Source organism: Alexandromys fortis, unplaced genomic scaffold (assembly GCF_014885135.2).
Source record: "Alexandromys fortis isolate MF-2015 unplaced genomic scaffold, M_Fortis_MF-2015_v1.1 scaffold_389, whole genome shotgun sequence".
Taxonomy (NCBI): Eukaryota; Metazoa; Chordata; class Mammalia; order Rodentia; family Cricetidae; genus Alexandromys; species Alexandromys fortis.
This window is the reverse complement of record NW_026068269.1, coordinates 284,210-306,551: the sequence shown is the minus strand read 5'-3', so window position 1 is coordinate 306,551 and position 22,342 is coordinate 284,210. Positions and strand designations below refer to the sequence as shown.

The 22,342-nt window shown below is 41.1% G+C and overlaps 1 long non-coding RNA gene across 1 annotated transcript in view; it reads left to right on the top strand.

Moving 5' to 3' along the window:
* LOC126494563 (uncharacterized) overlaps window positions 1-994 on the top strand; it is a 9,321-nt gene extending 8,327 nt beyond the window's left edge. The window contains exon 3 of the long non-coding RNA XR_007590034.1: window positions 883-994. This is a non-coding gene — a long non-coding RNA (uncharacterized lncRNA). The remainder of the gene's footprint in view (window positions 1-882) is intronic.
* Window positions 995-22,342: the final 21,348 nt, after the last annotated feature.

Sequence of the window (22,342 nt, the reverse complement as noted above, 5' to 3'; positions counted from 1 at the left end):
GAGGCTAGAATCTTCCCGGTAAGCGCACCTTGGGGTGCTTACACAGATGATTAGAAATGGGCTAAATTAATATGTGAGAATTAGCCTAGAAGAGGCTAGATAGAAATGGGTCAAGCAGTTAAATGAATACAGTTTGTGTGTTGTTATTTCGGGCATGAGCTAGCCAAGTGGCCGGGGTGTTGGGGACGCAGCCCCGCCGCTCCTATTTCAACATTTTATGAACTTCTCATGGGGATTCTTACACATGTTTTCGTTAGATCTATACCTAAGTATTTACTTTTTGAGGAAACTAATATAAACCATATAGTTGCTGTTTTAATTTCCCTATATGCATTGCTGACATGAAGAGACATGACTGAGTTTTATAGATTAACCTTTTATCTAGAAACCCTAATAAAATTGTTTATAAGCTATAGTATATAGTGTGTATCAGTTATCTTAGATTTGTTGTATATGTAATCATGTTTTCTACAAATTAAAAAATGTCTTCTTTCTTCTCAGTCTATATGCCTTTATTTCCTCTCCTTACCACAATGCACTGGCTGGATGGATACCCAGCCTGATGTGGTCAGGATTATCTTTGCCTTTTTTCTTATCTTAACAGGAAAATTATTGTTTCTCAACATTAAGTGTGATATCACTTTTAGGCTTTTTGTGGACTTCTTTGACAATTTGAGGAAGTTCCCCTGTGTTCCTAGTTTGATAAGTTTATAGCATGAACAGATATTGAATTTTTATGAAGTATTTTTACTCTACTGATTGATATAATCATGTGTCTCTTTCCTCCTTGAGCTTGTTGATGTGACAAAGGACATTTCAACAATAAACAAAAAAATGTTTGTGAAGATAATTCCTACTTAAAGTCTCTTTGCTTTTTTACAGATGTGTCGATTGATCACATATGCTAGAAATAGAGAAGTCTGCTTCTTCCCAACAGATACATGTGTAATGGAAAAGGAAGAGATTCCAAGTGCTTTGCTCTTTACAAACCAGCATCACTTTTAATAATAAAGAAAGTGACAAAAATAATTGTATATGACTTTTTTATCTTTTCTTTTTTTAATTTATTTATTTATTAAAGATTTCTGTCTCTTCCCCGCCACCGCCTCCCATTTCCCTCCTCCTCCCCCAATCAAGTCCCCCTCCCTCTTCAGCCCGAAGAGCAATCAGGTTTCCCTGCCCTGTGGGAAGTCCAAGGACCACCCACCTCCATCCAGGTCTAGTAAGGTGAACATCCAAACTGCCTAGGCTCCCACAAAGCCAGTTCATGCAGTAGGATCAAAAACCCATTGCCATTGTTCTTGAGTTTTCAGTAGTCCTCATTGTTTAATATACATTTTAAATAAAGACAAAAGCTGTTGCATACACACTGGCACCAAATAAAGAAGATACAGCTATAGATAAATTTTATTTTATATATAAGTTTTGGAAAGTTCCTTTCTAAAAAAATGATAGCCGAGATTTGTTTTTCAGTGTCATTTAATCTGTATCTTGACTCACAGGAGATTCCCCAGCAGTAAAACAAAATGATTCCTCTCTGGCTTAGAGGAAAGTGGCCTATGGTTTTACAATCTCTCTCCTTACCCGATTCCAGCTTTGAAAACCCAGATATTTGCTATTGGTCCCTGAGGCTTTGAAAATGAACCAGCACTTCTAGCACTTAAACCCACTGGAGAGAAGATCTCTACTTATTAGATTCTAGACCTATCAAATTATGTTTCCTTTTTGTGTGTTTATTTGAGTTTTATAATTTTTGCTATGTAACCCTGACTTGCCTATTCCTTGCTATGTAATCCAGCCTGGCTCTAAATGCTCAGAAATACTCCTGTGACAACTCTTCAGTGCTGGGATTACAGCCACATGCCACTGCCTTAGAGTCGCTATTGCTGTGATAAACACCATGACCAAGGCAGTGCATATAAGGAAAGGTTTGTTTGGGCCTTATGGCTCCAGGGGAATAAGAATCATTCACCATCATGGAAGGGAAGTGGGGCAGCAGGCTGCCATGACAACTGGATCTGGAAGCTGAGAGCTGAGAGCTCACACCCTGAACCATGAACATGAAGCAAAGAAAGAGAATTCAAATGGCAAGAGTCTTTTGAAACCTTAAAGCCTGCCCCCAGTGACACATTTCCTCCATCAAGGCCATTCCTCCTAAGCCTCCCCAAACAGTCACCAACTAGGGATCAAGTATTAAAATGACTGAAGAATCAGGAACATCTCATCCAAACCAGCATAGCTGCCATGCCTAGCTTTAAATTGCTTTGTAATCTAAGAGAGAGGGAGAGAAGGAAGGAAAAAAGGAAGGAAGGAAGGAAGGAAGGAAGGAAGGAAGGAAGGAAGGAAGGAAGGAAGGAAGGAAGAAAGGAAGAAAGGAAGAAAGGAAGAAAGGAAAGAAGGAAGGAAGACCAGCATAAGAATATTCTTAACCTCTTCAAACTTTCTGGTTGCTATACGAAACTACCTGCAGAATAAATACAAGCTTTTCCTCAAGTGCAAAGCTACACAGTAGCATGAAGTCTAGGGTGCTCAGAAAGATACATTGCTTAAAGAGTCAAGGTAGTGATGTGGCTCAAAGACCTCTGTCTCACTGCAAATGTGGTCTCCCCAACCAGCAGTGAACAAACACAAGGTATCAATCGTGTTCTGGATCTTCCTTCCTCCAGCATTCCATTCTGTGAGCACTGCCCGTTGAAGGGGGCAGCTATACTTTCAGAGGATGGCCTTGGTATATTCTAGGGCACAGTGTGGACAGGTAATGCCAAACCTTTCAGGCAGGTAAGTTGTCACAGCAGAGGTAAGGTGACACTGAGGGTTCCAACTAGCCCCATATGGTCCCCCATGAGTGACAAGGTTCAACTGTGGTCAGAGGTCCTGAAACTCTTCATTGTTCAGGAACTGGTCTGTGAGCTCTTAACCATGGTGAGAACACTTGGGTCAAGAAGACAAGGTTCAGAATCCAAATACCTCTGAGTAGAGTGAAAGAGTTCAAGTCTTTGTTAGGCTCCTCTTAGCATCCCATCTCCATGGATGTTGGAACTAGCAACATGCTTTTCAGGAATTCCTGGCAGTAGCAAGTTTCATTCCTTCCTGTGGGTCTCACTCGCATGTGCTCAAGAAGAGTCAAGAGAGTAAGGCCCTGCCCGCGTTGCTCATCACCATGGTCCGATGTCTAATTCAGGGCCTATTATAGGTAAGTGCACAGAACCTGCATCCATTTCAATTTCTTTAAGTAGCTTAGTACTAGGCTCTCAAGTTGAGGCTCCTACCAATTAGAAACCAGAACACCTAACCACATCTTCCATAGAATTGAGGAGCCCCCATTAAGTCTGTCTACTGACCGATAGACTGTTCCACTCCATTGTTGATAATCGAACTCCTTCATCACTCTCCTGACATCCAAAAAACTTCCGATTGGCCTTTTATTTTTTTATGGACCATTTGGTTGGTGATCATTGTGGTAAAGCTGTAACAGAATTAAGAGGTTTACTTACATACCCCAATGGAGAGCATTTCCCATCACAGGCCCACATCCCCCTCCAGAATTATCATTATAGAATATAATGTTTATTAATTTTTAAACACATTAGAGTCTTGCCATGACACTTAAGTCTTGCCATGACACTTAAGAAATAAAGCTTCCATTTGGTCTATTTATTTCCCCTAAAAAGCCAAAATTCCAGTTAGTTTCAGTTTTCTATACTTTCCCTAGAACAGTTTATTCTGTTTACTGAATGCTTCTGTGATATATGTTCTTCTTGGTGGGACCTGTTACTTTGGTTTCTGAATGTCCAATGAAGAATCATTCTCTCACCACAGAACCACCTAGAAACAGAAAGGAAGCAAAACAATGGTTCCTACCTTACAACCTGTGCTCCTGTGGGTGGGATGGAGAGGTTCAGCCATAGGTCAGAAGAAAAGAGGCCTGTCCTGGACCTGGGGAACAGAGGAGGAAGGCTGGCACAGACATAGAGACAGCAGGTGACCTCACCTGTTCTATCTCCCACCCCAGACTCACCTGGCAGAAGCAGTAGGCTCGTCTTCGCTGTCAACACTAGCACCTGGTCATGCTCCTGATGCTGTCTTCTGTTTCTCCTTTCTTTTCCCTCCCAACATCACCATCAATATTCTTTGTAACCATGTTCTCCCAAATATCAGGAAACTGACTGTTTGGTGGGTTCCCAACCCTGCAGCCTCACCTCCCTTAGGAATGAGTGAATGGCTCCCCCAAGTCCCACAGAGCATCCCTAGAGTGAGACCTGATGGCTAAAAGGAAGAGGGATTTAGAAGGGCCCAGAGATAGCATTAAACACCATTAAGCTTCTCTGTGGGAAGTCCTTCCCTTTTAATTTCTCTGCCTGCCAACTAGAGCTTCCAGGAGAAGCTCTCAGTTGAGGCCGCTGTGACCATAATATGCTCTCACATCTGTTAATGTGTCTCGGGGGAAAATGCTGACTTCAGGCTCAGAGTCTAGGCAGACAACTGTGTTAGCCTGAATTGCATTCTATTGTTTTCTCTGTTGGGTTATTTTGTTTGAATAGCCTCTACTTACAGCGAATCCTGTTGCCTGCTGTCTTACACACAGGAAGGCATTCCCATATGCAGATAGTACTCAATAAAATCATAAGTTGTGAAGGTGTACAAAAAAAGTTACAGTGGGAAGACAGTCTCAACAGCAGTAACTCCCAGCCCTGGCCAACATAAGAACACCCAGGACAATTGTCACAATCCCATCTTGGTATATTCAGTCTTTTGAGATTGCAACATGATGCTGTCTTTTATAAAGTTCACACTCAAGAAATGTGCAATCAGGGTATGGGAACCAGATTAAACACATCCCTGAGGCTTTTCCCTGAGTGAATTTCATGAGAAAATCAGAGGAATCTAAGTGTTTATGTGTGTGTGTGGTGGTGGGGGGGGGGTGCAAAAGCTTCCAATGCCAAACCTGAGAGTCAGCACTCTAATCTTCCTTGAGTCTGAGTGAAATGTGCCAAAGCTTGTTCCAATCAAAGCATCAAGATTGGCAGCAGAATGCAACAGCCAACATCAACCACAGTCCCGACACTCTCACGCAATGAGTTACAGGACAGCAAAAGTCTGAAAAAGCCCAGAACAGCCCCTCTCTTCATTTACAAAGACCTTGGGGCCTTGGATGACAGTCATTGCTGTCTTAAAATTACTTACTAAGTCCCAAGACTGGCTCTTCCATATATCACATCTGACAGACGTATTCTGAGGGGGAACTGTGATCCTTTTGAAGAAAACGTTAAAAACAGAGAAAGAATTTGGGCTATTTTATCCACAAAGGAAACATAAAAAGGAGCATAAAGAAAGTTTCGGGGAGTCTGTGTTGAGTTTTTGTCAACTGGCAGATACTAGTGTCACCTGGGAAGAGGGAGCCTCAATAAAAGATTGCCAAAAAAAAAAAAAAAAAAAAGATTGCCTCCATCAAAATGTCCTATAGACAAGTCTATGGCATTTTCTTGGTTACTGAATAATGTGAAAGGGTGCAGCCCACTTTGGGTAGTGCCACCCCTGGACAAGTTATCTAGGATTGTATAAGAAAGCAGGCTGAGCAAGCCGTGGCGAGCAAGCCAGTAAGCAGCATTCCTCTATGATTCCTCCCTGACTTCCTTCAATCGTCCAATGTGATCTGGATGTGTGAGCCAACTTTCCTCCCCTATTTGTTTTTGGCCATGGTGTTTATCCCAGCAATAGGACAATAACTAGGACAGAGCCCAAGAGGCACCATGGACAGTCTTTGGTGTATGTTTCTTTCACATGACTACCATCTTTAGGAAAATACCATGAAGTGTGGGTAGTGATGTAACAGGTGTCCAGGTAACCTTAGCACAACTGACGCCATGTAGAGACCTTAAAATGCAGCATGTGGATTCCAACACCTGCCAAAACTGGAACAAAGACCTAATCTATCAAAGACCTGATCCATAGTTCCAGGATCCAGAAAATCCCTAAATGTACAAACATTGCTTTCTGGATCCAAACTATAGCAGGTCATAATCTCTAAACACTGTGAGTCATTCATTCCTCTTACCTTATTTTCCTTAATAGCATTGACCTCTTCTACATCATATATTGCCAACGACAGCGGAGGGGGGGCACTTGAATGTCGCAGGCATACCCCCAGCACCTCCAGCAGTGTTTATGTAAAGGTCTGGGAGGGATAATCTCCTGCGAACACCAGTACTTACTTGCTGGGACTCCTACTTCCTTCCAAAGCTCTCCGCACAGCTTTATGTGGAAGTGAGGAAAGATGAAATCAAGAGACACAGGCTGGCAGCCAGGCGCTGGCATTAATTAACTCTGACGCCTCGGACAAATTGGTTGACTTTACCAGGTCCCATTTTCCTCACATAGAAGAGTAAGAGTACTAGATTAGAGAACCTTCAATGGCCATTTGTTGTTGTAGAACAAGGGGTTGAATGAAAACATCTGGTATAATCAAGACTGTCTTTATTTCTCCTGTGAAGATTTGTAAGGTTTATCTTTGTGTAGTTGTGAGCTCTGGGCACTTAAGGTTGTTCTAGCCTCCTGATGAAACTGGCCTTTGTATCATTCTGAAATTACCTTCTTTGTCCTTAGTGATATTTTCCCGCTCTGACATCTACACTGTCTGGTATTAATACATAAACTCCAGATGTTTTGAAAATAATACTAGTAAGGGACATCCTCCTCTCTCGTTCCACTTCTAATGCATTTATGCTTTTTATTTTATTTGAAGTGAACTTGTCGTAGGAACAATAAGTCATGCTATTGTTTAATATGGCCCTCTCCTTCTCTCTCTCCTCCCTCTCCTCTGATATTTTCATACCCTTCTGACTTCTTTCCTGTGCCATTGCATTGCCATTTGGTAATACTGGCTGGGTCTTTACCAGATGCCAGTCCTACGTTCCCAGCCTTCCCAGCCTTCAGAACCATGAGCTGAATATATTTTTGTTCGCAATCACACACTAAGTTCAAGATTCTGTTATAGCGCAGGAAACAGACTAAGAAAAGCTTGCTCTTTTTCTGCTGCTGTTGATAACCCGGTATCTGAATTCGAGTCTTCAGACTGAAGCACAGATGCACTTAAATGAATGTGATGAGTGATGCCGTAGATTTAGATTGAACAGTTTGCTTTTTTTTCTATTTGTTCCATCTGTTCTTTTTCTCTTTTTCCTGCTTACATTTGGACTGACGACATTTTTATAACAATTTTCTTACAGTTCATATATTATGAACTTCACCTACATAAAGTGCTCGCATCAATCATTTTAAGGTATAAAAAGTTTTAGAATTATCACCATCAATTATAAAACATTGTATTGCTTTCTAAAGAACTCTATTCTTCAGTTGTTGCTGCTGGGTCCCCCCATTTTCATTACCCCCTCCACTTTCCCTAAGCACACAGTAGTCTATTTTCTGTTTCTATAAATTTTCCTATTCTAGACATTTCATATAAGTGGAATCTTATAGTACAGTTTTTTTGTGACTGGCTTCTGTCATTTAGCATTAGATTTTTTTCCGAGTCTCATTTATGTTATAACATATGTGAACACCTCACTCCTTTTTTCTTGAATGAATTTTACCATATTTATTTATCCAGTCATTAGTTGGCTTCTACTTTCTGGTAACTTCAAATGATGCTACTGTAACACTGGGTGTAAGACATTGAGTAGCCACATTTAATTTCTCCTGATAATGTACCTAGGATAGATTGCTGGATGATATGGACCGTGGCCAAGCTATTGCAAAGTTACTGCCTGTTTTATATGTTCCCTCCAGCAATGTATGAGTATTCTTCCTTCTCGACATTGTCTCAACATCTGTTAGTATCTGTCTTTTTGCCTACAGCCGTCCTGTTGGGTATCAAGCAGTAAGTCACTGGAGGTTTGATTGGCATTTCCCTGACATCTAATAACACCGAGAACCTTTGCCACTGCTCACTGACTATTTATGAATATTTCTTGGTAGAATGATTATTTTTATTTTGTCTAATCTTCTCTGTGGCTTCTCAGGGGGTTCTGTCTATATCATTATTTCTGTGGCCATTTCAAAAATTTTAGTGTACACATTTAACTAATCGCTGCCTGCCCTCAAGTGGTGATATACTGCTTCATGTATATATATTCAGAAACTTTATAAGTAGATATTTTCATTTCTCCTCTCTTAGCTCCATGTTGTTGTTATTGTCAAATCTCTGATTAATTTCTATGCTCTCTTCCTCTTTGTAGAACACGAGTACTCTGTTATCCTGGGAGAATAAGCTTGTCAAGGGCAGGTAGAGAAGAGATAATACACAATTAATCAAGTGACTTCACATGCCTTCTGAAGGGCAGGGCTAGTCCAGAGATAGATCATCAGAAAAAAAATCAAGAGAGTCTTGAGCTCAAATGTTGGAAGAGAGGTGATGGGGGTGCACACCTTTAATCCCAGCATTTCGGAATCAAAGGCAGGCAGATCTCTGAGTTTAAGGCCAGCCTAGCCTACTCCAGAACAACCAGCATCACATAGAGGAACCGACTCAAAACCAAACCAAAACAAGAATGGCCGAGCCTGCTTAGGAATCCAGGAGGAATCTTCAGTCTTCATCAGCTTCCTTGTTCTGTTGGCAGTCTCCTTGTCCACAGCCCTCCGCATCCACTCTGCTGGATTTGTGACTAGTGTGTTTACCTCTCACAGAAAAGACCTGTAAATCGGGGTAGAACAAGCAAAAGTATTGAGCTTGGGGACAGAGCAACTTGGATTCAAATGCTAGTTGTACACTGACAGGAATAAGACTCTACTTTCTTGAGAGACTAGATGCCCTCACCCGGAAAGTTGGAATTGCAAACCCTTATTGGTTGGGCATGGTGGTACACACCTTTAACCCCGGCAACTGGGAGGCTGGCACAGGTAGAACACTGTGAGTTCCATGCCAGCCACGCTACGTAGTGAGATACTGTTGCAAATAAACGAATAGCAATGGCAAAGTCACAAGCAAACACGAGTCCTCTCAGCTGTTGCTGAAAGAAGTAAGTTGCATTAAGGGAAAAGAAACATGGAGTAAGCTCCTCCGCTATATACCCGCCTGCTTTGTTCAATCAATATTTTACATTCGCTCCAAGTTTCTGAGGCACTCGTGATACAGCCTTTGCCATGGACACAGAGGAGGAGAGCTTGGTACACATAGAGCCAAACATGGATTCCTGCTGCTACCAAGCAAGGAACATCCACAGCCCTCAGAAGCCAGGAGAAACAAGGAACCTAACCTCAGGCTTTTGGAAGTATAGACACGGTAGCCCTGGATAACAGACTTCCAGCGTCTAGACCTGCAAGGGAGTTGTTTCTGCGGCCTTTGCTGCCCAGCTCATAGTTCTGTGAGGGCACAGCAGGGTTCCCTGCAGCCAAGGCCACACCCCTATTCTGTTTTTTGATGATATTTTCCTGTTCTCTGGCCTCCAATCTGTTAGTTATCTGCTTGTTAATCAAAGCCACAAGAGGCACTTAAAGCCGTAGGATAGCCACAGAGTTAGACTGTGCCTCCCACTAGCCACACAGGTGAGGCAATGATCTGTTGAGGAAACGAGAGCCTAAGGCCAGCCCAGGTGACAGCTGCCCACTCAGATGGCTTCACATGCACAGCCGCTGCGGAGTAACTGTGCCTTATCTTGCTCTGTCACAGGAGGTACCCTATCAGTCCCTGAGATAAAAAGTGACTTCAGTGAACTCTGACTCAATGGACTTGGTGACCTGCAGGACAGAGATAGGGGAAAGGGCACCTGAGATAAGGAGTGTGGTACAGACAGGGAACAACTAAAGGGGCCAAGATGGTACACAATCAGTTTGAGACAAGTAAGCCTGTTTCTGAGATTCTCCTAGTCAAGTTTCCATGGAATGGCCTACGTTAGTAGGATTCTATGCACCGGCAAGCCTGGGAAGTATTCTCCTCTTTCATCTCCCATGAGAGGTTCACAAGGTCCTTGCAGGGTTTGAGATAACTGATGGTAAGGATATACACTCCAGAGTTTTTTCCAGGGTTCAGAAGCACATGCTGTGGTCTCCTAATACAATCAAGCCTGTATGTTTTGCAAAACCAGAAAGATTAGATTTTTTTTAAAAGGTCAATCAGATAATGAAGTCAACTTGTGTACTTGGTTTACCAAATCAATGCTTTTAATTTTTTCATTTCTTGTTAATGAATGAACCACTGTTTAAGTGATACTATGTAATGATATCCATATGCAAAAATGAATAACATGAGCTTTGCCTCATATATCATTTTGTCTCTGGTGTAAATTGAAGAGAAAATAGCAAACCACAGAAGTTGTGGGGAAAAGAATGGGAAGGAGCCATAACTCTGAGTGAATACAGAACCAGTTACTCTTCAAGTTTTAGGTTAGGTCACTGGCGCTATGGTCAGTTCTTTTACCTAGCTCTGGTGGCACCTGGCTCCTTCTGAGAACAGTTGGCAGCTGGAGGAGATGCTCACAAGACAAAGGGGATTGGTCAGGAAACTCCAGCTCACAAGTTCCCTGATACTGTGTTTGTGCCACATAAACAAGATAGCCAGTTTGATTTCTTCAAAATTAAACTGTGGGATCTCGAAATAAGAAAGTGTCTACAGTCTAGAGAACATTGCAGGAGAGTAAGGGATGCCTAGACGGGTCCTTGGTAAGCCAGGGGATGGAAAAACCTTGAAACCCGAATAAGACATTGAGACACAGAATGGCAAAGACCACACAAAAGGGAAAGATGGGTTTGCCAGCAGCCTCCCTGCACCCATTCCTGGGAGATCGGCCTCCATCAAAGCTGCAAGCTTTGATGTCCACTTCTGGGAGTAGCCTTTCCCTTGGACATCCACAGAATCAGTTCACACACACACACACACACACAAACACACACACACACCTCATTCAAGAGCACAGTTTGGTGACATTAAGTACATCATGCTGTTTTCCACCTATCATCTCTATTCGTCTCCAGAATTTAATCTTTGCCAAATAAAGCTCTGTACCCATTAAACAGTAACTCCCCATCTCTAGCCTGAGAAACTGTCTATCCACTTTCTCTCTATGAATTTGAGGACTCTAGGGAGCTCATGTAAATGGAGTTAGTAATATTTGTCTTTGGGAAATTGGTTTCTTTCACTTAGCATAATGTTCTCAAGCAAGTGGTGTCCATATTTTCCATCCCCATCAACAATGTACATGGGCACATCTATACATGTTGTTGTTATTGACAATGGAGGAACTTCATTCTCTTTTAACAATGAATAATAAATATTCCTGTGCCCATAAGAAACAGTTATTCCTTCATCCCTGGAAGAACATCTCATCTGCATTAAAGATAGACAGTTATCAATAAAGCTGCTAGAAACATTTGAACATTTTTAATATATTTTTTTGAGCGAATGGCAGTTAAATACTGAGTAAGTTGCCTCCTGGGTCATATAATAATAGTGCATTTAGTTTTGTAATAAGCCACCAAACAGTCTCTGAAGCAGACTTCATGTTTTATATTTCCACCAGCAGTGAGGGGTGCCCCTGTTACTCCCCATTCTCAACAGCCATTGTTGTCAGCATTTTGGATTTTAGGTATTCTGATAGGTGTAGAGTACAGTCTAACTACTGGCCTTTCACCCCCAGATGGCATAGAATATCTTTTTATTTGCTTATTTGCCTTTTTTTTTTTTTTATTTCGAGGCAGAGTTTCTCTGTGTAACAGTCCTGGCCATCCTGGAACCTGCTTTGTAGACCAGGCTGGTCTCAAACTCACTGAGATCCACCTGCCTCTGCCTCCTAAGTACTGGGATCAAAGGCATGCACCACTTCCTCCCAGCCATGGCAATATTATAAGGGGAATATTTAATTGTGGTGGCTCACTTACATTTTCAGAGGTTCAGTCCATTATCATCATGGTGGAGAGCGTGGCAATGTGAAGGCTGATTGACAGGGTACCGGGGAGGTAGCTAAGAGTCCTACATCTTCCAGGCAACGGGAAGTTGACTGAAACCCTGAGCAGTATTCTTTATTTTATTAAGAATTTTTTAAATACAATCTTTTCTCATTTTACATAGCTATCTCCATTTCCATTCTCTCCCTTCCCCACTTTTCCCCCACTTCCTCCCACCCCACTTCTCCATTCACTCCTCAGAAAGGGTAAGGCTTCCCATGGGGAGTCAACAAAGTCTGACACTTCACTATGAGGCAAGACCAAGGCCCTCCCTCCTATATCTAGGCTGAGAAAGGTAACCCTCCAAAAAATGTGCTCCTAGATGCCAGTTCAAGCACTACAGATAGATAAATTCTGGTGCCACTGCCAGTGGCCCCACAGGCTGCCCAAGCCTCACAACTGACCCCACATTCAGTGGACCTAAACTGGACCTGTGTAGGTTCTCCTGCTATCAGCCCAGAGTCAGTGAGCTCTCGCTAGCTCAGGTCAGCTGTTTCTGTGGGTATCATGGTCTTGACCCCTTTGCTCATATTATCGCTCCTCCCTCTCTAGGGCTGGTCTCAGGTAGCTCGGCCCAGTGCTCTGCTGTGGATCTCTGTATCTGCTTCCATCAGTTGCTGGTTGAAAGTTCTATGATGACAATTAAGGTAGTCACCAACCTGATTACAGGGGCGCCCTCTCCACTGTTGCTTAGAGTCTTAATTGGGGTCATCCTTGTGGATTCCTGGGAATTTCCCTAGTGCCATGTTTCTCGATAGCCCTTTAATGGCTTCCTCTTTCCTTTCTCTCCCTCACTGTCCTTCTTGAGCATCTCATTCCCTCATGTTCTCCCTCCCCCTACCCTTACACCCTCCCTTCTCCCCCACCTCTAATTTTCTCAGGAGATTTTGTCTGTTTCCCCTTACCACAGGGATTCATGTATGTCTCTCTTAGGGTTCTCCTTGTTACCTAGCTTCTCTGGGATGGTGGGCTGGTTGTCCTTCACTTTACATCTAATATCCACTTATGATTGAGTACATACCATGTTTGTCTATCTGGGTCTGGATTACCTCACTCAGGATTTTTTTTTTTCTAGTTTCATCCATTTGCATGAAAATTTCAAGATATCATTGTTTTTTACTGTTGAGTAGTACTCCATTGTGTAAATGTGCCACATTTTCTTTATCCATTCTTCAGCTGAGGGGCATCTAGGTTTTTTCAAGGTCTGGCTATTATAGATAATGCTGCTAAGAACACAGTTGAGCAAATGTCCTTGTGGTATGTGTGTGCATCTTTTGGGTTTATATCCAACGGCAGTATTGCTGGGTCCTGAAGTAGATTGATTCCCAATTTTCTGGGAAACCACCTATTGATTTCCAAAGTGGCTGTACAAGTTTGCACTCCTACCAGCAATGGAGCAGTGTTCCTCTTATTCCACATCTCCTCCAGCATAAGCTATCATTGGTGGTTTGGATCTTATTCATTCTGACAGGTGTAAGATGGTATCTCAGAGTCATTTTGATTTGCATTTCCCTGATGGCTAAGGATGTTGAGCAGTTCCTTAAGTATCTTTCGGCTGTTTGCAATTCTTCTTTTGAGAATTCTGTTTAGATCTGTATACCATTTTCTGATTGGATTATTTAGTAATTTGATGTCTAGTTTCATGAGTTCTTTATATATTTTAGAGATATATCTTTCCGATATGGGGAATAGTGAAAATCTTTTCCCATTCAGTAGACTGCCCATTTTGTCTTAGTGACTGTGCCCTTTGCCTTACAGAAGATTCTTAGTTTCAGGAAGTCCCATTTATTAATTGTTGCTCTCAGTGTCTATGTTATTGGTGTTATATTTAGAAAGTGGCTTCCTGGCCCATGTGTTCAAGGCTGCTTCCCACTTTCTCTTATGAGGCTCTGTGTCTCTGGACTTATGTTGAGGTCTTTAATCCATGTGGACTTAAGTTTTATACATGAGGACAGATATGGATCTATTTGCATTCTTCTACATATTGACATCCAGTTATGCCAGCACCATTTGTTGAGGATGCTTTCTTTTTTTCCATTGCATAATTTTAGGTTCTTTGTCAAAAATCAGATGTTCATAGGTGTGTGGATCAATATCTGGGTCTTTGATTCAATTCAATTGGTCCACCTGTCTGTTTTTATGCGAATACCAAATTGTTTTCATTACTATAGCTCTATAATAGACCTTGATGTCAGGGATGGTGATGTCTCCAAATGATCCTTTATTAGAGAGGATTGTTTTGACTATTCTGGGTTTTTTGTTTTTCCATATGAAGTTGGGTATTGTTTTTTTCAAGGTCTGTGAAGAATTTTTCTGGGATTTTCATGGGAATTGCATTGAATCTGTACATTGCTTTTGGTAAGATTGCCATTTTTACTATATTGATCCTACCTATCTAAGAGCATGAGGGATCTTTCCATTTTCTGATATCTTCAGCAATTTCTTTCTTCCAAGACTTAAAGTTCTTGTCATATAGGTCTTTCACTTGTTTGGTTAGTGTTACCCCAAAATATTTGATTTTATTTGTGGCTATTATAAATGATGGTGTTTCTCTGATTTCTTTCTCAGCACCTTCATCATTTGTATGTAGGTGGGCTGCTGATTTTTTTGAGTTTATCTTGTGTCCTGCCACATTACCAAAACTATTTATCAACAGTTGATAAACTGTAGGAGTACCCTCATCTCCTTTTGGGGGTCACTTATGTATACTATCATATCATTTGCAAATAGCAAAATTGTGACTTCTTCCTTTCCAGTTTGTATCCCTTTGATCTCCTTCTGTTGTCTTATTGTTCTAGCTAGAACTTAGCGTACTGTTGAACAGGTATGAAGAGAGTGGACAGCCTTGTCTTGTTCCTGATTTTAGTGGAATTACTTTGCGTTTCTCTCCATTTAATTTGATTTTGGCTGTTGGCTTGCTGTATGTTGCTTTTATTATGTTTAGATATGTTCCTTATATCCCTAATCTCTCCAAAATCTTTATCATAAACGAGTGTTAGATTTTTTTTAAAGTGCTTTTTCCACATCTAATGAAATAATCATATGGGTTTTTTTCTTTCAGTTTATTTATATGGTGGATTACATTGATAGATTTTTGTATATTGAAATATCCCTGCATCTCTGGGAGGAATCCAAGTTTATCATGGTGTATTTTTTTTGATGTGTTCTTGGATTCTGGTTTTATTGAGTATTTTGCTATACATGTTCATGAGGTATACTGCCCTGTAATTCTCTTTCTTAGTTGCATCTTTGTGTGGTTTGGGTACTAGGATAACTGTCATCTCATAAAAGATGTTTGGCAACACCTCTTCTGTTTCTATTGTGTGGAACAATTTGAAGAGTATTAGTATTAGCTCTTTTTTTGAAATTCTGGTAGAATTCTGCACTGGAACAGTCTGGCCCCGGTGGGCTTTTTTTTCTTTTTTCTTTTTTTTTGACTTTTGATGACTACTTTTATTTCTTTGGGAGTCTATTTAAATTGTTTATCTGTTCTTGATTTAATTTTAGTATGTGGTACCTATCCAGAAAACTGTTCATTTCCTTTAAATTTTCCAATTTTATGGAGTATAGGTTTTTAAAGTATGATCTGATGATTCTCTGGATTTTCTCTGTATCTGTTATTACTTCCCCTTTTTCATTTCTGATTTTGTTGATTTGCATATTCCTTCTCTATCTTTTGGTTAGTTTGGATAAGGGTTTGTCTATCTTGCTGATTTTCTCAAAGAACCAACTCTTCATTTTAATGATTCTTTGTATTTCTTTCTTTGTTTCTATTTTATTGATTTCAGGCCTGACTTTGATTATTTACTGGCATCTACTCCTCCTCGGTGAGTTTACATCTTTTCATTCTAGAACTTTCAGGTGTACTGATAAGTCACTTGTGTGAGATTTCTCCAGTTCCTTCACATAGGCACTTGATGCTATAAACTTCCCTCTTAGTACTGCTTTCAATGTTTGCCAAAAGTTTGGGTGTGTTGTGCATTCATTTTCATTGAATTCTAGGAAGTCTTGAATTTCTTTCTTCATTTCTTCCTTGACCCAGGGGTGATTCAGTTGAACACTATTCAATTTTCATGAGTTTGTAGGCTTTCTGCCGTTAGTGTTGTTATTGCGTTCTAACTTTAAGCCATGGTGATCCGATAAGATACATGGGGTTATTCCATTTTTTTTTTTTGTATCTGTTGAGATTTGTTTTGTGAACAAGCATCTGGTCAGTTTTAGAGAAGATTCCATGAGTTGCTGAGAAGAAGGTATATTCTTTTGTGTTTGAGTGAAATGCTCTATAGAAGTCTGTTATGTCCATGTAAGTCCTGACTTCTCTTAGTTCTCTTATTCCTCTGTCAAGTTTCTGTCTGGTTGACATGTCCATGGGGGAGAGTAGGGTGCTGATGTCTCCTACTTTTAGTGTGTGGGGTTTGCTGTATAATTTAAGCTTTAGTAATGTTTCTTTTACAAATGTTCTTGTATTTGGAACATAGATGCTCAGAATTGAGACTTTGTCTTGTTTGATTTTTCCTGTGATGAGTGTTAAGTGTTTTTCTCTGTCTTTTTTGATTGACTTAGTGTGAAGTCTATTTTGTTAGATATTAGGATAGCTACACCTGCTTGTTTCTTAAGTCCATTTGATTGAAATATCTTTTCCCAACCCTTTACTCTGAGTTAATGCTTGTCTGTAAGGTTGAGATGTGTTTCTTGTATGCTGCAGAATCCTGTTTTCATATCCATTCTGGTAACCTGTGTCATCTTATAGGTGAATTGAGTCCTTTGATTTTAAGATATATTAGTGGCCAGTGATTGTTTATTTCTGTTATTTTTTCAGTGGTAGTGTCTGTGTTTCCCTTCTTTGGGGTTTGCCAGTGTAAGGTGTAAGGTTACTTATTGCCTGTGTTTCTGTGGATGCAGCTAATTTCCTTGGGTTTGAGTTTTTCTTCTAGTACTTTCTGTAATGCTGGAGTTGTGGGTAGGTAATGTTTAAGTTTGGTTTTGTCATGGACACTTTTGTTTTCTCCATCAATGGTGATTGAAAGCTTTGCTGGGTATAGTAGTCTGATCCGTGATCTCTTACTGTCTGAGGCATATATGACCAGGACCTCCTGACTTTCAGATTTTCCACTGAGAAGTCAGGTATAATTCTGATGGGTCTACCTTTATATGTTACTTGACCTTTTTCCTTTGCAGCTCTTAATGTTCTTTTTTTATTCTGTATGTTTAGTATTTTGATTGTTATATGGCAAGGGGATTTGCTTTTCTGGCCCGGTCTATTTGGTGTTCTGCAAACTTCTTGTACTTTCATAAGTATATCCTTCTTTAGGTTGGGAAAGTTTTCTTCTATGATTTTATTGAATATATTTTCTGTGCCTTTGAGTTGGACTTCTCCTTCTTCTATCCCTGTTATTCTTAGGTTGGTCTTTTCATGATGTCACGGATTTATTGGATGTTTTGTATTAAGAATTTGTTGGATTTGATGTTTTCTTTGACCAGTGAATCTAATCCTCAATCATATCTTCAACTCCTGAGATTCTCTCTTTCATCTCTTGTAATCTGTTGGTTATGCGTGCATCTGTAGTTCTCTGTTCATCTACACAGATTTTCCAATTCCAGAATTCCCTCTGTTGGTGTTTCTTTTATTAACTTTATTTCAGTTTTCAAGTCTTGAACTCTTTGAGCTGTTTCTTTACCTGTTTGATTGTTTTTTTCTTAGGTTTCTTTAATAGGTTGATTGATTTCTTCCAATTTTTTGTTTGTCATTTCCTCCATTTATTTAAGGGAATTTTTCATTTTCTCCTTAAGGGTCTCTAGCATCTTCATAAAGTTATATTGAAGATCAGTTTCTTCTGCTTCTTCTGAGTAAAGATGTTCAGGTCTTCCTGTTGTAGGATCAGTATGTTTTGGTGGTGCCATATTAGTCTTTATGTTCTTACACTGCTGTCTTCCCATCTTTTCCTTTAGATGGGGCCTGTGCTTCAGGGCTCTCTCTTCCTCCAGTCAGTGAAGGGGAGGCCTGTGACTTAGGTGGTTGCTGATAGGGCTCTGGGGCTCCTCTCCAAGGACAGTTTGGGCAAAGGTTCCCATGGTTACAGATGTGCTAGAGGATGGTAGTGGGTATGTGGAGGCTTCTCAGGGTCTCTGGGACTTGGTAGGTGGGTGTGGAAGAAATGGGGTGTTCCTCTCCAGGAAAGGGCCTGGAGAGCTTAGCCCTCTAAGCAGGGACTCAGATATTTTTCTCTCCAGGTGCAGTCTGGGCAGATTGGGCCAATGCTCCAGTGGTTATAGTTGCCGTAGGAGATGGTAGTGAGTGTGTGGAGGTTTCTCAGGATTTCCAGAGCTTGGTGGGTGGGATGTGGGAATGGGATGTTCCTCCCCAGACAAGGACCTAGAGAGCTGAGTCCTCTAATTGGGGACCCAGATGCTTATCTCTCCAGCAGCAGTCTCTGAGCAGTATTCTGAGGAAATGAAATTTCCAAGTCCATCCCCACAGTGACACACTTCCTCTAATAAGGCCATACCTACTCCAACAAAGCCACACCTCCTAAGAGTGTCACTCTCTGTGAGCTTATGAGAACCAATTACATTCAAACTACCACATTTCACTCCCTAGCCCCTATAATCTTGTTAACAATATCATAATACAAGATGTATTTATTCTAACTGCAAAAGTCCCCATAGTCTATCACAGTCTCAACAATGTTTAGAAGACCAAAGTTCAAAGTCTCTTTGGAGATTCATGCAATTCTTAACAGTAATCTCCCATAAAATAAAAATTAAAAAAGAAAACAGATCACATGCTTCCAATATATAATGGTATGGGATTACATTACCCTCCCAAACGTTGAGAAGGGAGCATAGTGAGTAAATACTAAACCAAAGCAAGACCAAAGCCTACAGGGTACTTCAAATTCTGCATCTCCATGTCTGATGTCAAATCACTCTTCACATTTCCAACTGTGTTTAGCTCTGTTGACTGTAACACACTTCTTTCTCTTGGGCTGGTTCTACTCCTTGTCAGAGGCTTTCCTCAACAGGTATCCAACAGCTCTAGTATTTCCAACATTTTGTGTTCTCCAAGGCAATCCAGGCTTAACTTTATAGCTTCACACAATGGCCTCTTTGGGGCCTCCATTCAGAGAGGCACATGCCTGGCTTCAGTGGTTTTCCTTAATCTCAGGGACAAATTCCATAAATTCTTTAACTCCAGAACCACACAGACAAAGTTTCCAAGTTCTGTTGCTTACTGGGGCTGAAACATGCCCCCCCCCCCTTGTTCCTTTACATCTTCCCCAACTTTCTGTCCTTCGCTGCCTAAATTTTGCTGTCCTGAAACTTGCACTGTAGACCAGGTTGGCCTCAAACTCAGACATCTGCCAGTCTCTGCCTTCTCAAGTCTTGGAATAAAGACATGCCCCCACCACACCCAGCTCTAAACTTTACATTTTGATATGCAGGCAACAGGAAGTGATCTGAACTAGGCGTAGCTTGAGCATAGGAGACTCCAAAGCCCACCACCACAGTGACACACTTCCTCCAACAAAGTCACACTTACTTCAATTAGGCCACAAATCCTAATAGTGCCACTTCCCATGAGCTTACAAGGGTCAGTTATGATTCAAACTACCACACCTGGGAATACAACTCTCCAGAAATGTGAAGAGATGGCCCAAGTCTGCAGCAATGTCTTGAACACACATGACACTTTCATTAGGTACTGAGCTCATTAGTGACAAGTCTGTCTCAGAAAGTATCATTGTGAAAAATGACAGAATAAAGTTGGCCAAGCAGCGGCTGTGATTAAATGTGTCAGTGACATTGAGCCTCAGATGTCCTTGCCGGGTGTGAACTCCCCTGCACTGTGGCCATTTGTTTGTGTAGCTGTTTCCATATCATTGAGACGTGCCCGCCTGAGCCCAGCCCAGCATGGCCTACCTTTCCCCTTGTGTCCAGTTGGCATTGTTTGCAGAACAGGTGGAGTTCAGTACCTGCTTGTGGCTTTGTTGATAACAGGGAATTTGCCAACAGAAAAGCAGATAGTGGCCACTCCATGGATATTCGCCGTATTTTGACAGCGGAAAAACGATATAATGGAGGCTGGAGAAGTAGTTTAGTGGCAGAAGCATAGAGTATGTGCTTAACATGCATGAGGCCCTGGGTTTTGTCCCTAACACACACATCACACACACACACACACACACATACACACACACACACACACACACACACACACACACACACACAGCAAGAACAACAGAAATCAGTCAAAAGGAATAGATTATAATTATTGTGCTATCTATGAAGGATCTTGGTAAAAGAGCCTATCAGGAAGGATTTCAGCCATCAAACTGGCTGGCCTGACACCAGCACAGTCCTGAGAGGGTGTGTGAACTCTGACTATTGCTGGACTGCAGCTGAGAGAGCCTGGGAACCTAGAGACAATTCTAGAAATGTAATTCAATAAACTCTGCTCTAAAATGCCCACCGGGCGCCTCGTCTAGGGAGTTATTTTGTATCAACACCAAATACCCCTTTGATAATTCTACGGGATGACCCCTTGTGTTACCACTCACACCTGCCATTCACAAACCTTCTGCTAATGGCTGAGATATAGCTCAGGGAAAAACACATGCCTAGCATGAGTGAGTAGGTGGGTTTAAATCCAGCACTGAAAGAAAAGAAAAGAAACATTAAAGCAAACAGAGAAACCTTTGGTCAATATCACATGATACTCCATAAATACACCAAAACATTATTTGGTTAATTAAAAAGTAAATTTTAAAAAGGAAAACATTTGATTAGAAACAGTATATACTGTGGGATAACACTTCTGCATGCTGTGAATGTTTTATTCCTAGTGGTTAATAAAGAAACTGCTTTAGCCTGTAGCAAGGCAGAATAATGACAGGAGGGAAAGCCAAACTGCAAACACAGGGAAGAAGGGCGGAGTCTGGAAGATGCCAAGGAACCACCGGAGCAGCAAGATGTACTAGGCCACAGGAAAAGCTACAAGTTATGTAGCAATACATAGATTAATAGAAATGGGTTAATTTAAAAGTAGTAGCTAGTTAGTTATAAGCCTGAGCAATGGGTTAAACAGTTTGTAATTAATATCAAGTCTCTGTGTGGTTATTTAGAAGTGACTGCAGGACAGGATCGACATAGAAACTTCTGTTTGCAAATATGTGACTGGTTGCAATGGTGCATTTTATAGTTCTAGCTACCTGGGAATCAGAAGGAAGAAGACTGAGCCCTAGCGTTCAAGTCCAATCTCAGCAACAAGAGTACTAGATATTCTGCTTTTCATCAGCATGGATAAACTTTAAGAGCTTTTTACGTAGGTGTACAATGTGTACTCTGCATATGCATGTGTATGTGTATATGTGCAAGTGTACATATATGTGTATGTGTATATGTGTTTGAGGTGTATGTTCACACATGTGCATGATCATGTATGTACACGCTTTTGGTTGTTTCTCACTCAGCCTACCTTTTTTTTTTTTTGATACAGATCTTCTTATAAGCCATGACCTTAACAAGTAGGACAGACAGGCCCACCAGTGAGCCCTAGGGATCCACTTGTTCCTGTGTCCCCAGGGCTAGGATCACAAACCCATGCTGACCTACCCAACTAGCTTTTCCTAGCAAATGGGCAATCGAACTCAGGTCCTAGTGCTCACAAGGCAAGCAGTTTGCCAAGTAAGCTGTCTTTGCAGCCATCCAATATGTACTTCTTAATTAATAGCTTCTTAAGGTATTTTTTAGAGTTTTTGAGATTATAATATAATTGCATCATTTCCCCTTTCCCTTTCCTTCCTCCAAGCCTGCCATATACCCCTCCCTGTTCTTTTTCAAATTCATAGCCTATTTTTTGTTAATTGTTGTTACATACTGTAGTGGTTTAAAAGAAAACGGCCCCCATAGGGTGTGGCACTGTTGGGAGGTGTGGTTTTGTTGGAGGAATTGTGTCACTGTAGGGGCAGGCTTTGAGGTCTCCTTTGCTTAAATTATGCCCAGTGTCTCAGTTCACTTCATGTTGCCTCAGGATCAAGATGTAAGACTCCGTGTCTGCCAGCACACTACCATGTTTCAGATTAAACCTCTGAAACTGTAAGCCAACCCAATTAAATGTTTTCATTTATTAAGAGTTGCTTTGGTCATGGTGTCTCTTCACAGAAACAAAAATCTTTACTAAGACACATGTATGTGTTATGTTTTTCCTTAAATGTACAAATATAACCTGTTCAGCCTGCATACTGGTGTTTGTATGTGTTTTCAGGGTTGACCATTTGGTGTTCAATAACCAATTGATGTTCTCTTCCATGGGAAAGTCTGCTTCTCCCACATTCAGCCTCCCTTAGTTACCTGTAGTCCTTTGTGTAGGTTGAGGCCTTGTGGTTTTCCTTATCCGCATTAGCGTGTC